The sequence below is a fragment of the Numenius arquata genome, chromosome 3 (genome assembly GCF_964106895.1).
Source record: "Numenius arquata chromosome 3, bNumArq3.hap1.1, whole genome shotgun sequence".
Classification (NCBI taxonomy): Eukaryota; Metazoa; Chordata; class Aves; order Charadriiformes; family Scolopacidae; genus Numenius; species Numenius arquata.
The window spans coordinates 47147745-47160818 of record NC_133578.1 but is presented as its reverse complement, the minus strand read 5'-3'; positions in this window follow the sequence as shown (position 1 = coordinate 47160818).

The following is a 13074-nucleotide window of genomic DNA, read 5'->3' as shown; positions in this document are numbered from 1 at the left end:
AACTAGTCTTAAGCAGTCAATTACAGAAGTTTTTTAGTTTGTGGGGTTTTCTTGTTCTTTTTTTTTAATAAATTACAAGCCTGATAAGAAGTCCTGTTACACAGTTCAGAGCAAAACGTGGATAGCATTGTAACTAGCGGAGCCCTTGAAGCATTACGGGTTTTCTCAGGAGAGCTGCGATTATTTGGTTGATGGTTGGACTAGATGATCTTAAAGGTCCCTTCCAACCTGGACGACTCTATGATTCTGTGATTCTATTCCTGTGAGTAAGTGCATTGACTGGGACTGCTCGCACAGTCGTAGAACGAAGGCACTTGGGTTTTCCTCTGTGTCACTATTTCTGCTGCAACTGAGAGTGTGAAATCGGGAATCTCTTTTTCTAAGTGCTGGAGCATTTTACTGTTAGGCTTTCCCAGAGGGATGGCTACATACCCAGACACATTTGCGTGGCTGTTGGAAGGTGTTGGCCTAGTTTCTGGTCATACCAAAGTGGCAGTACTTTGGATGTGTCTGCCTAGTGACAGATTTAAGAGCAGTTAAGCACATGGTATTCAGCCTGTAATCCATCCTCCAAGAGGAGGTTTCAGAATGGGATCCAGGAGAGTCAACCTGTTGTGAAGGGAGTCACCACCGGAGCCCGTGTGCTGTCAGCTGGAGGAAGTGCTCCATTCGTTGTGTCTAGCTTGAGAGGGGTGGTTATCTGCATTCATCCATGACCCACAGTACAGAATGCTCTTTTGAAGAATATTCTTTCTTTCAGAGATTAAAACAAAACTGTTAGAGAACTTTTGTGATACCTGTCATTGAGTAAATTGCAGTGTTGTCAGAGCTGAAATGAGAAGTGGTGGTTTTCCCCCTTGCAGAGCCATGCTGCAGCTCCCCAACGAGCTGGCGGGAGGTTGCTCCCATCTGGGCTCTTGCAGAGCCCTGTAACCTTAACTACGTTCTTTTCCCAAGACTTGCTGGCACCCAGCAAAGAACCCTAAAACCAGGCCAATGTGAGATCGACCCCCAGGTAAAGGAGGCTCTTTCCAACTCTTTCCCGACTCTTCCACTTGCTAAGCAAGGGTTTTCTCAGCCCCATCACTTTCAGTGACATTTCCAGCACAGCACCAGCCACCTCTGCGTTTGCAAGGAGCGAGGTGTCTTTGTTAGTCATGATGTTTTGGGAATATTAGTTTAGATTTAGATCTCTACATTTCACCTAACACTGTAGTTCCCCAGCAGGTTTAAGTTGGCGTAAGCCTGAGCTACTGTTGAAAGAGCTGCTCCTACCCCCTGGCAGAGGCATTTCTAGGGCGAAATATCCTGGGTTATGCTGGCCTGAACCTGTGCTGTAAGCGTAGGTAATGCTTAAAGGCTAGAGCAGTGCATGACTTGCTGGGTTTGCAGCACCTCTGCTCTTCATGTGGCAGGCGTGATATCCCTGCTTTTATCCCACCCTGCCTTGGCTGGAGTCTCCTTGAGGGCCTGGAGGTGCACGTACTCCTACAGCAGGTAGCTCAAGAGAGCTCCACTAACATCTAGTTGGTTAGCGCTGCTAGAATAGCATTGAAACAGCATTGATTTTGATATGAAATGGGGTCTGTAGGGGAAAAATAAGAGGGTTTAGATGAGTAATCCTACATGCAATGAGTCTTAGGACTGCATCTTAACCGTGCCACGGTTTTCCTAAGCAGATATCGGAGGAGTTCAGGGACATGAAAAGGAACCGTACTGGGCTTTGCTCCTTCCCTGACCCCAGGGGCATCCTGGAGCCAGTCTGACGTTATTCAGGGTAATCTCAGGCCAGACAAGGTTTACTTGGTGTGGGGAGATGTGATCTCTGTATGAGATCTCTGGGCCACAGAAAACCAGGGTATATTTCTTATCTAGACACGGTAGCAAATAGGAAAAGTCCTCAGCTGCTTTGCTAGTGCAGTTTTTCAGCCTCTTTTTATTACAGCATCAGTGTAATAGCGATGGGAATGCCAGGGAAAAGGTACAGGTTCATAAGGGAACTGAAGGAAGATAACTGTCAGCATCAATTGCACTACGTATTTTTAAACTTTGAAAAAAGCAATTATGTTTTCTTGTAATCTGCTACTCATGTATTATTTCATATAAGAAAAGTATTTCCATCATAGAAAGGGGTGAATTTAGCACAAGTTAAGCAGCTGTAGGAAAGCAAAAGCCCAACTGCCCAGTTTTTATGACGGGGATTTCTGATACACTCTGCTTGCGTAAGACTGCAGGACTTACATCCGTGCATCTTTTTGTCTCGCTTCAGTCGCAAAAGGGAAATATCTACCCACATACATTGTTCTTCCTTTGTTTCCTATCAAATACTGTTTTGGAGAATATAAAGTAAATTTAAGTTCTTTTTTAAAAGCATTTTTTTCTAAGTTATTATTTTTAGAACCAGAGCATTTCCTCTTTCACTCAGTGTAAAATTACTGAGCTTTAATTTGCTCTGCATTGCACTTGATATATTTTTTTCACTTGTTGGGCCATGTATTTTTGATATACAAAACAATAAAGGTTTTGTTAATCTAGTTTTAACTAGAAATTAACCATGGAAGTAAGATGTTCATATAAAAATGCAAGTTCCATAAAATATGGCAAAAAAACCCTGTTTAGGTCAGAGACATTTTGAGTGATACGTTGAGAAATATTATACCTTCTGAAATGATTTACCATTTGGTAATTTCAATACATTAATGGATTGCATGGTTTAAAATGGAATAGGAATAAGCAGGAGACAAAGTTGAAGACATTGGATTTGCTTATATGCAAAACCTGCATTAGCTTAATTGATATGGGTCTTAAAAAATTAGCGTAGTCTAGTTTAAAGAAGTATAAAACTATTTAATAAGCTGGGTTAAGATCAAAAGAGCACAAAGGAAAGCTGAAATCAGTTTAACTTATTTACCAAAGAGATAAGTTATTCAGTAGGCTAATGCAATGCTGGATAGGCTGAGAAGCCTCTCGCCTTCTGGAGGGGCTGAACTCAGGCAAGTACAAGGTACCACTAAAAGCTCTTCACGAGTTTGTACTTTCCTGCTTTAAACAGCAGCTGTCCAGATTCTTACTCTTATAGGCCCACTTCAGGTGGACAATGGTATTTCCATTTGGTTTTCTTCCTGCCTTCATCCCTTCTAATTTTGGGAACTAGTGTCCTAAAGACAATCTTCTTGTTCCTAAAAGAGCTCATGAAGCACTCGTCTTCCCTCTGGTTTTGGTGTTAAACTTAGAGCCCTATTTCTATTGGATGTGGTTTAGCTTCAGAATTCTTACGTGCCAGTTTCAACACTTTAAACGAAGACCAGCTACTCTACCCCAGCACAGAGTCCCTTCCGATCTTGTGGAGTATATTGAAAAATAAAGATCTTTTTCACTTTGTCCAAACTCTTTATTCCAAATCACACCTAGGCAAGTGGAAGTCTGCAGTGACTGGAGAACAAAGCACAGCAGTAACCAGGGGAGAGGGAGAGACAGCGATGGCCTCGTTTCCTTCCCTGGGGGAGTCCTTCCCGCGCCCCCCTCTGCCAGGCTGATGGGCACATGTGTGCACGGACCACGCGCAGCTCTGACGTCCTTGACACCATGGTGTGAAACCTCTGGTTTGTCAACCACCTCCCAGAGTCCCCAGTTCCTTTTAAGAGACTTTCAGACGTTCTGCTTTTTCATTTCTACATCCCTGGGTAAAAGTCAAAGCTAACCGCTGCCCCTGTAGCATTACAGTCTCACCTTGGCTTGCAAATGTCTCTTCTTGCCATTTTTAATCAAGCTTCAGTTTCGCCTCCAAAAGCTGTGCTGGGTCTGGGCATTTCTGCACACTGTAAAGCTGTGGTGGCCTTTCAGGGACTAAGAGGTGTCCCTGGAGTGAGGCGAGCGCGCTGCCAGGGTCATGCAAGCTATGTGCTTCAGGTTGATGGGCACCATGACACCTCTGCCGAAGACAAAGCGTAGATTAATTTCACTGAATTTCACTGAATTTTTTTAGAGTTGGAAGGGACCGTATAGATCATCTAGTCCAACTCCCCTGCTGAAGCAGGATTGCTTAGAGAATGCTACTCAGGACTGCATCCAGGCGGGGCTTGAAAATCTCCAAAGAAGGGGACTCCACACCCTCCCTGGGCAGCCTGTTCCAGGGCTTCTGGCTTCTTTATACGAAAAAAAAAGTGTTAAAAGCTTTGTGTCTGCATCTGAGTTGATTGTGCCTGCTGAACCAAGAGCACCTCCAACAGACTGCAGATAAGTAGGGAGTCATTCTCAGTACAAGTCATGATGCTCCAAACGTTCCAAACCTTATTCTTAAATTAAAAATATTTGCAATTGAAATTAGCAATGTGTATATTAATGCCTAAAAGTATATGAAAATAATTGAGTTAAAATACTAAGAACTATGTGCTTGCACTTGAAACTTGAAAGGAAGACTACTGAAGTACTGATTTTCTGAGCACTAGTTCCCGAGTTTGTTAATGCACCAAAACCAGCTTTGGTCGGAGTAACTTTTTCTAAAAATCAAGAAGGAATATTTTTTTCTGAAGTTACTCGAGTAATTCAGGTAATGAATAGTTTGTTTCTGGTCACTGGAGTGAGCAAATCTCAATCTCTTGCACTTTCGATAGTCATTGTATGGAAAAAAATATTTTCTGCTTTTTCATTTCCCAGCGAATGATCAGTTCACCTGGCTACAGGCAATGGTTCTGCACTGAGATTGCAAACTATGCTTTGATAAATTTACTCTCCTCCTTGTGAATCCCGATTATCTGATCATTATATTCTTTCTAGTTTCAAAAATGCTTTTGTGCAATTTTCATAGCTACGATTGAATAAAAATTGCAAGGAAGAATCCAACTCATCTAACAAGTGCGTTAACCCTTTTTTCCCCCTAAGGAAAAATTAAGAACATGAAACATGAAGGTGAAGTGTCGTGAACAAAGTCAATTCATGGCTGAATTAAATATTTATAGAACATCTTGATTAGTAAAAAGGAGTGATCTTTGTTCAAGTTCCATTTTGACTTTAACAAAGTAAACATGTTTTAGTACGTATCACAAGTGAGAAAGCAATTTTCCTTCAGAAAAAAAGCACAAATGGAAAACAAGATTAGAATACATCATTTAAAGCAAGGTTTTTCTCCTTGTCTCTAAGCCCATCCTGCCTGGCACATTGCTGCTGTGTGTTCAGGGATGCTCAGGACAATAGCCGTTCCTCATGGGAAGCGGCTAGGTTCCAAAGTGTTATCTGAAGTAAAAGCAAAAGTGAGCAAACTCGTAGAAATTTCAAAATATAGCTCAGCTATTGCCAAAAAAGCACTACTCGCTACTGAACTAGAATTTCAGCTCTTTAAGAGAATCGTGTTTTAATCTAGCTCTCACACCATAATTAAAAACAGATTTCTGTTGGTTTTCTTGTCTGTCTTACAGGGCTTGTGCTTGTTAATAAACTTCAGAGCGCGGTTGAATTGGAACCTCTCGAAATCCAAAAATCTGTTACACGTTATTACAGAAACAACAGTCTTTGAATGAAAAACTATTTAAAATTCTCTCCAAAAAGCAAGAAGAAAAAGATCCTAATCCTTTATTTGGGAAATGCTATTCATCTACCATTAACTCATAAGATGTGTGTTTAACTGCTCTCCCGGAGCTTTGTCAGGTTGCATTTTTGTTGAAAGCAGATGGCGATGAAACTACGTAACAAAGAACCTTCCTTTGATCTTTGTGAATGAATGTATACGTATGAACTATGCATTTTCATATAGCTGCATACCGTATCTTGAATCAACTCAGCTTTTCCCCTTGGGTTAGCAATCCCCAAACTCGAGGAGCCGAAAGCGATCCCATCTCCTTTAGCCTGTATTTGCCTCCCGTATTGTTTCTGATCTCCAAAACCCTGAGATGCAGGACGGGGGAGTGCTGAGCTGCGGGGCCCCGGGAGCAGAGTGGCCGGCAGCCTGTGGCCAAGGCAGGGACCTGCCACGCTCTGGGGGACCAGTTTGGACTCCCAGGTCAAGTGTGGTACCTGGGCTCGCTCAGCCAGAGCTGCTGCTGCTCTGGCCCTGGCACCTCTGGTACGTCTGCTCAGCTGCAGAGCGAGACCAGCAGCTGCTCTCGCAGGGGCTCAGCAGGAGTTTGCAGGAACCCTAGATGCCAGGGAGCACCTCCCCTACGAAGACAGGCTGAGAGAGCTGGGGTTGTTCAGCCTGGAGAAGAGAAGGCTCCGGGGAGACCTCACAGCAGCCTTCCAATATCCGAAGGGAGCCTACAGGAGAGCCGGAGAGGGACTCTTTGTCAGGAAGTGTAGTGACAGGACAAGGGGTAATGGTTTTAAATTGGAAGAGGGGAGATTTAGATTAGATATTAGGAGGAAATTCTTTCCTGTGAGGGTGGTGAGACACTGGAACAGGTTGCCCAGGGAAGTTGTGGATGCCCCATCCCTGGAAGTGTTCAAGGCCAGGCTGGATGGGGCTTTGAGCAACCTGCTCTAGTGGGAGGTGTCCCTGCTTATGGCAGGGGGGTTGGAACTCGATGACCTTTAAGGTCCCTTCCAACTCTAACCATTCTGTGATTCTATGAAGGAGGCCACTGCAAATTGGGTTTGCAGCCACAGTCCTCCCCCTTGTGAGAGCCGTTTCAGCCACCCTACCAGCCCTGTTCCGTTCTTACCACCACTTCTCCGTGGTGCTCTGCAGCCCACCACTCGGGGAGCACGGATTGCTCCTTGGGGGTTGTGGTCTCACCGCTGAAACCTCCTGCCCCAGGTGAAGCACTGCTCGAAACACTCAATCCTTCATCCCCATCACTGGACTTCGGGGCTGGGGTGCGTGAGAGGCAAAGGATCAGACACAGTTCAGTGTAGCGTCTGTTGGAAGGGAGTAGGAAAGATGAAAAATGGATGATTTGTTCTTGTAGCCGGTGTAATTAAATGAAGGAAAAAGGTGCATGCAACATTCTCACTTAAATTTTGGATTGTTGCTGTAAGACACATCAGCCCAGTCCGGTCAATGAATGAAGAGTGTTTCTTACAGTGTATTCTACAGGAAGAGATAAATAAAATTTAAAAAAAAAGAAGTATTAAGAACATCCTTGCTTTAGAGTAAATAAGCTTGGACTCAACAACAAAGAAAGATTTTGTTTTTATGCAAAGCATTTAAATTTTTGTTACCAGTATGAAGGCAGTAGTATTCTTACCTATCCAGAGATGTGCACTCATTTAGGTTATATTTAATTGAAAAATATTTTTTAAATATGTATTTGCATTTGGTGGGCTAAGGCCTCTAATTTTTATATTATTTACAAGACTTAGTGTGGAAATTATGTTTTCCCATTTACTGCGCTACCTACCCATGCTAGTTGTCCATTTGCGTACGGAAGATTTCCACTACCTAGAGGTTTTTGGGTTGGTGTGGTTTTATTTTTTAAAACACTGTCCTTTTTTAAAAAAAAAAATGCACTGCTTTTTGTATGTTGCTCAACAGAAAAAACATCCCCTACCAGGGCCCCTACAACGCGAGCCACAGAACCCAATGACTTGAAAAAAAAAAATGCTTGAGGGCAGGTCTTCAGCGGTTATCGGCTGCCGTGTCCCCCACAGGGTGACCCTGTGTGTCAGCAGAGGACCTGTCCCCAGGAGGGTTAGGCAGGGGTGGCTGTAGGGACGCTTGGCGTGGTAGGGGAGGCTCTCCGGAGGTGGACGTGCCCCTGTAACAGCAGCAGAAGGACACTGCTGCCTTTCCCTGCAGCCGGCCCTGGGGTAGCTCCAGCTGCAGTGCCACGGAGCAGAGCTCTGACTGCAACCATCACTCCTTTGCTGTCACTTACTATCGCAAAGTTAACTTTTTAAAATGAGAAAGAGCTTCCAACTCTGGCACTAATGGAAATACTGAATACTTTATATATATATATATATATATATATATATATATATAAAAAAAACCACACACATATACTTGGAAAGTATTTGAAAAAAAGTGTTTTGTCTTTTTTTATACAACTTTTAGCCAAATAGAAGTATTCTGATTATTACTTCTGTGGATACCTGCCCACCTGTAAATAAACTCATCTGATCAGGTACATGAACCTGAAGAAAAAAAATAGTAAAGACTGTTCCCTGGCTATGCGCTTTGCTAGCTGTCGGTTCCTTTGTACATAAGAGGTAACTGTTCAAATGTTGGGTGGGGGTTTTGTTATTTAATTGTTGTTCCTCTAAAGAAAGAAGAAGAAGAAAAAACTTTTGACTTTGTTTTCTTTTTTCTGAGTTAATACAAAGATTTTTCTAACTTTTTACTGCAAAAATGGATAAATACCTGGTGCTATGTGAATTTGAGTCAAACTGGCCATAGCAGACACACCAGTTAGAATGCACTTTTCCTGTGGCACACAATGTATTTTCTCAGAAGGGACTTTCAAAGGACCATCAGATGTTTACATTTCTTCTTGTTGCCCCAAATAGTTTTGAATATTGAAATAACTTCCAAAAAATAGAGAAAGTCATGATCCATTACTGATGCGATGGATCCTTACATTTTAGGTATCTACGACAGGTTTGTACAAACACCATTTTAGAGATAGTTGAAATACTGGGCTTTCATACTTTGTAATGCTTTGATGTGACAATAAATACGCTGTTGCTATCTAGTCTAACCTCATTGTAGACCTGTAACTCCCTGTTTATGGTTATGTCATGAATTGCACTGGCTTGAATTCAGCCAAATACTGACTGTTCAGCTGAAATACTCCGACTGTTACGATGTCCACAAAACATTAATTAAATGCACTTGTATCTGACTACCACAGAGTATGTCAAATTATTCATGTAATAAAACCCTTGTGTATAACTTTTGCCGTGTCTTTATGTGAAACTTTAGTTCTTTTACAGCCGCGCGTGTCACGCAGCCCATCAAGCAGGGACGGGCAGGAGTCAGGGAGAGCCTTTACACTGACTCCATTACAAACAGACACCACAAGGTGAGGTGAGACATAGGGGACAGCAGCGCGCTCCCTGAATTTTAGTTTTGGCCCTGTGAATTTGAAGTGCGGCGTTTAACTCGGGACTGTACGGTTTCCCGCTTCCAGGCTGGTGCTGTAAAACCGGTCTGGTCTTCCTGTTGCGTTAGGCTCACAAGGCTTTCCCCGTCCTGCTCTTGCCGGGCGGTGGAGCGGTGGCCTCCCTGTGCACAACAAAACCCACTCCTGGTTGATAGGCGAAGCTTCGTTTGGAGACGCCTTTCTCACGGTGAAGCTAATGAAGCTACTGCTTTAAACTTGCAAGTTGGAGAGATTCCTGAAACGGAGTATTTTGTTAAAGAAAAAAAAAAAAAAAAAAGGAAAAGTATAAAGTAGTACCATTTCTGTCCGAGTTCTGAACTCCCCTTTTAGCTTTGTTAGGTCATATTTAGGTTTCCCTTTGGCTAATGCATTCCTACCCACTGCTGCAAAGCCAACTCCAGTATAAATAGCAGGGCAATTAACTTTAATGAGCGGTTTAATCACTCCTCTGTTTGCGTTTTCCTCCCTTCAAGCAACACCTCCTCACCACACGCCCGCGTACGTGGTCGTCCATCTCTAGTGAAGATCTCGACTCGTTTGTTCTCTGAGCCAGAGGCAAAACTCTTGGGCAAGGAGCCCCTGCCCTGCTGCCCAACAACGTGTGTTGTCACTAACAGTCAGGCTTGTCCAAAGGGTCCCTTCCTGAATGTGCATTTAATCCCATGGATACTGGACACTGCTGGAGTGAAGGACACTCCTTGTAGCTTCTACCGGAGGACTCTGTTGACTTCATAGCACCGCTCCTGCCCGGCAGGTACCCAAAGCTCTCTGACTTGTATGATTACAGTAAGTAATCCTATGGCTGATTCCTCCAGATATAAAAAGGAAGGCATTTGAAGTCATTAGCAAGGAAGCATTTTAGTGGTATTTCAGATTAAATTCCACTAATTAAATGCCATTTTAAGAGATCGTAATCTCTGCTGTAATTGATGTTTCTGAAGACAAGCACAAAGACCGTTACAGTTCTCTTATGCGAACAACATGTTTTCTACTTCTGTACATTAAAGACAGAGATGTCATTTTAGCCCAGTATTCCATACCTACACTCCCTCATCTCCCTCCCACACAGGCTTTGTCTCTTTTTGAGACAGTTCTGAACACAACCTTGGGTGCATTTGGTTTAGAAATATTTCACACCCTCATGTGCTTCCTTTAGAAGATTTTGAGGCATAACGATTCCTTCTCTGCCTGCAACAATAGCTTCCTTTAACCTCATTTCTTTCAGATGAAATAGTTCACTAAATTCAAATTTGGGCTTCAAATACTCTTCAAGAAAACAATTTTGAAGGGGGCCTACAAGAAAGCCGGAGAGGGACTTTTTACAATGTCATGTAGTGACGGGACGAGGGGTAACGGCTTCACACTGAAAGAGGGGACATTCAGATGAGATCTCAGGACGAAATTTTTCACTCTGAGGGTGGTGAGAGCCTGGAACAGGTTGCCCAGAGAAGCTGTGGCTGCCCCATCTCTGGAGGTGTTCAAGGCCAGGCTGGATGGGGCTTTGAGCAACCTGCTCTGGTGGGAGGTGTCCCTGCCCAGGGCAGGGGGTTGGAACTGGATGATCTTTATGGTCCCTTCCAACCCAAACCACGCTATGATTCCATGATTTTGTACTTCAAATGTTGCCATCATCTTTTTTTAATGCCAGTACCTTTGAGACCTGTTTTCCAAATGTGGGGTTACAAAATCATTGTGTTATAATCTTACTTCTGTGAGGTCCTAGTGGAAACCTGCTGCACCAAAACCAACTTTTTAGCAATGAAATACCACTTAGAGAACACTAACGTTATTTTTGTGCCCCTTAATTGAACACATTATTTTCTAGATTATTTCCTTAAACTGCCAACTTTTTCCTTTCTCTCCCACCCGCTCTTTTTTATGATGCCAAGAAAAATACTTAGTTTATAAAAATTGCCATACTGGTTTGAAAACTAAGTTACATTTCTCTTTTTGGCTAACAAAATAAAAAGCAAACATTCTGCTAAGATTTATGTTCTAAGTTTAGCTTTGGAGAGGAGAGAGAGAAAGAATTTGCACCTTCCTGAATTATGTTTTCCTGCTTTATCCCCAGATGATACCACCACGAACAGATGCATGTTTGTTTTTTTTTTTTTCCTTTACAATTTTTGGGGAAGGAGAAGAGTTTTCAAACCCGTTTGTTTCAATGCAAAGCAAATGAGAAGCAAATTTCTCCATTACTTTTTGTCTCAGCTTTGCCTTGTAGTCACTATAGTGCAGCATCTTGCTGTGAACCAAGACTTCATCGATTTTTTTTTTTTTTTTTTTTGGGGGGGTTGTAAAAATAAAACAAAAACAAAACTTATGGACAGGGAGACAGGGAGGAACCACTACCAAGGACTGGGTTAAACAACCAAGCTTGTGTTTAACCAGCCTTATGGCAAAGCCACAAGTGTCTCAGTCTGACTCTGCGGGCCACTGGTCCACTTCAACTTGTGTTTTTCAGTAACGTTAACTTTTGGCTGCAAACAGACTTACCCTTTCTTCACTGACTTTTTAACTGGTAGCTTTGGAGGCTTTTTAGCTCTCCTTCAAAATACTATAAGCATTTTTAACATATATAATATATATAAGATATGTATAATAATACATCTACATGTGCGTATAGGAGGGAGAGACAGGGAGTGTGTGTGTATATATATATATAAGGTTCAGAGACCCTTTTCACAAAATTAGTTTTCAAAATGAGAACATACAGAAAAAGGGAAAATAACTGGAAAACAATTCTTTCTAGGAGAGATGAGATTAAAAATATGTGCAAGCTAAAATCATATTACATGAAACTGTCACTGAAAGGAACTCGGTGCTCAGCAGTTTTATCAAAACAGGTGGGAACTGCGCATTCTCCACATCTCAAAATTTTTGAAGACCATTCGCTGGAAGTGCAACCTTATCCAGTGCTGACCTCCTCTGGTTTGCAATGAATCTGCAGTCGCCAAAAATGGCAAAAGTGAACGATGCTGGAGAAATACCGGTAGACTGGTCCTCCAACTCCAGTCTGGGAACTAAAAGAACGCATCCCAGAGGGCACACACAGACACACACACATCCTTTAAATTTTCATTTTTAACTCTTGAGCACACAAAATCCTACATCTTACACAACACTGAAGCATGGCAAATCTATCAGCTATAAACAGTTCTCAAATTTGAGAAGGATTTATCTAAATTCTTTGCAAAGCTTTAGGAACAGCTTTATCTGGGAAGCACTAGAGTAACAGAAATCTCATCACTGATCCTTGCAGATCACAGCTGTATTTGTATCATTTTATCACCAATACTGAAATAATTTCATCGTGTTCAGGGCATGGAGCATCCCTCTCTCATTACTTGTGCTTCAGTGCATTTGATTAATTAATCTGTGGAAGTCCAAGTCTCCTGTCTTGCTTCTAATATCTTTCTTTTTGCCCAAGACAGATATCAGAAGCATGGCAACAGCCATCACAGTGAGGCATATCTGCTCTCCATCTCCATTATTCACTCCTCTCAGTACTTGTCCACACCACTCAAATCAACTCACCCATTCTGTTTAGATTCCAGAGGATCAAAAAATGAGTCAGTAAGTGGAAAACCAAATATTTTTAATAATGTCCCTCAATGGTGAGTCCATTTAAGGTCATAGGAAGTAGGCACTACTAGCTCTGCCTGGAGTGAACCATCAACGCCTGAGGACTGTGACAAGACAGCCGGGTGTAATCATATTCTCATCCCACTCTGAACTCCAGCTGCACCAGGCACCCTTTCATGTTGTTACACCTATATCTGCCCCTCTAGACTGGCTTCCCGCTCCCTGGGATACACCTCACCCACTCTCCAGCCGACGCAGGGCATCCCCTACCCTCAAAGCAGCAAGGCTCTTGCTAGCAGTGCCCGTACAGGCACTCAGGAGAAAGGGTGCTCTGAGTCCTACCTCAGAAGAGGGAACAAATTCGTTCCTGCAGCCGTGCTCTTCTAGCATTGTCAGAAAAAGCACGCTGTAATAAATATGAATACATAAATATATAAATATATATAATGAATAA